Source organism: Erythranthe guttata, chromosome 6 (assembly GCF_056151865.1).
Source record: "Erythranthe guttata isolate IM_541 chromosome 6, IM_541, whole genome shotgun sequence".
In the NCBI taxonomy this organism is placed as follows: domain Eukaryota; kingdom Viridiplantae; phylum Streptophyta; class Magnoliopsida; order Lamiales; family Phrymaceae; genus Erythranthe; species Erythranthe guttata.
This window is the reverse complement of record NC_142538.1, coordinates 10,068,962-10,071,837: the sequence shown is the minus strand read 5'-3', so window position 1 is coordinate 10,071,837 and position 2,876 is coordinate 10,068,962.

Here is a 2,876-nt window from a genome sequence, read left to right as displayed (position 1 = left end):
GATATATAGTTGTGTTAATCATATTGTTTTAATAACAGTTGTTTTAATAATAGTTGTTTTATTGAAATATAGTTGTTTTAAGTGAAGACAAAAAAATATAGTAAAAAAATATTTTTTAAAAATATAATAAAAAAGTTAAAAAAATATTTTTTTTAAATATTTTTTTTTAAATAAGAAATAAATAAAAAAAAATGAAATTTAAAATTAAAATACAAAATAATAAAAAAAATAAAAGTGTATCAAAGTAGTTTATAATAGGTAGTGAATAGAGGAAGGGTAAATTTGAGAATAAAAAAAAGGATGGGTCTCCCACTAATAAAGAAAAAGGAGTTGGATCCATCCTTATTAAAATAAAGGTGGAGGGGGTTCTCACTAATAGTCCATTTTTTTTGTCACTCTCATGTTTATTATAAAATCAATTTTCTTAACGAAGTGATAATCATTTTTTGTGTATAAATTTGTTCTCTTTTAAGTATATTTACAAAAAAAATTAATAATAAGTTTCTTTGTGATCCTTTTTGGGAGGGTCTTGTGGAGCGTGATAATACGTGTGTATATATATATATTGCTGTGTTTTTTTCTTAGTGTGATTAATCTAAAACTATATACCATATTTAATCCTTTTGAAATAGTTTTTATTGACATATCATATTGTTATTTTTTATAATAGTTGAACTAATGTCCATACATAGTTGTCAAATATTACAACCTTTTAATTGATTAATGTGTATTATCTATATTATAAAATATTATAAAATATTGTATATTCAAATTAATAATTTTAAAGGGTTCATTCTCTAATTTTAAAGTCTTATGGCACATTGCACCTCCAAAAAAATATAATACCAATTTCCACCCTTCGAACACAATAAATCTTTCACAATACACCCCATAATTATTTTTTGGTACCGACATTAACATACTAGATTATTAGTAATAACATGAGCATTAACAATAGCATATTAGGATTATCATTACCATTAACATTAGCACGTTAGAATTAACATTAGCATTAGCATTAGTCTATCAATTTTAGTATTAATTTGATCAGTTTTAGTATTAGTTTTAGTATTAGTATTAGTATTAGTATTAGTATTAGTATTAGTATTAGTATTAGTATTAGTATTAGTATTAGTATTAGTATTAGTATTAGTATTAGTATTAGTATTAGTATTAGTATTAGTATTAGTATTTGTATTAGTATTTGTATTAGTATTAATATTATTATTAACATTAATATATTAGAATTAGTATCAGAATTAGCATTACGTATTAGCTTAAGTTTTAGTATTAATAATAGTATTAATCAGTATTAGTATCAATATCAGTAATATTAGTATTAGCATTAATATTATAATAATAATTATTATTATTAGTATTGATACAAGTATTAGTATTAGTATAAGTGTTTGTATTAATAGCAATATGAGTATGAGTATATTATTAGTATTAGTATTTGTATTAGTTTAGTATTGGTATTAGTATTAGTATTAGTATTAGCATTAGCATTAAAATTAGTATTACTGTTGGTGTTAGTGTTAGTGTTAGTCTTAGTCTTAGTATCATGATTAATGTTAGTTTTTGTATTAGTATTAATATTTTTATTATTAGAGGTGGCGTGGTCAATTATATGTCATAATATCGAGAGTTAAGAGTACATGTGGCATAAAGATATTCGTCAAGTCGGAATGGGGTGACTAATGTTACTAACAATGTTGTCTACCACAAGTTTTTCTTCTAATATGAAGCTATACCACCAAAATTGGATATTACGATTCAATAGCAAAATTGTTTTTTGTATTATTTATATATATAATTAGGTTGCACGTGTTATATTTATTTTCAATTTATGCTAATCTTATTGTCAACTCTTATGAAGATTCTTTCATCATAGTAATTCAATATAGGTTGTATTTATTTTTTACATTTTTAGGTGATTTATGTTTCAGTAATGTATATCACTCATAATATTATCAATATTAGTATCAATATAATTAGCAATATAAAATTCAGTATGAGTTTGAGTATCAGCACTATTATCAATATTTGTATCAGTAATAGTATCAATATTAGTATAAGTATTAGTATGATTACCAGTATATGAGTATGAGTGTCAGTTGTATCGGTATAAGTATCAGTAAGATTACCAGTATTAGTATCAATATTAATATCAATAGCAGTAGCAGTATCAATATCAGTGTCGGTATTAGTATTAGTATTGGATCAATATAAAAATGAGTGTGAGAATCAATATTAGTATCAATATTTGTATATGAATGAGTATTAGTATTAATGATATGTATGAGTATCACTATTAGTATCAATATCTTATCATTCTCAATATAAGTATGAGTATCAGTAAGAGTGTTAGTATTACTATCAATATCATTATCAATATTAATATCACTATCAGTATAAGTATTAGTATCAATATGGGTATATGTATTAGCATTAATATTAGTACCAGTATCAATATTATCGATATCAGTATGAGTATCGGCATCAATATAAATATTAGTTTTAATATAAGTATGAGTATTCGTATGAGTATAAGTATGCTTATCAGTATTAATATCATTTTTAGTGGGTATATATATTAGTATCAGTATCAATATTATCGGTACCAGTTGAGTATCAATATCAATATAAGTATTAGTATTCATATCACTATGAGTATACGTATGAGTATAAGTATCTGTATTAGTATCATTTTTAGTGGGGATATGTATTAGTATTAGTATTAGTATTAGTATTAGTATTAGTATTAGTATTAGTATCAATATTATCGGTATCAGTTTGAGCATCCATATAAGTACAAGTATGCTTATTAGTGTGAGTATCGGTATCATTATCGGTACCAGTTTGAGTATCAATGT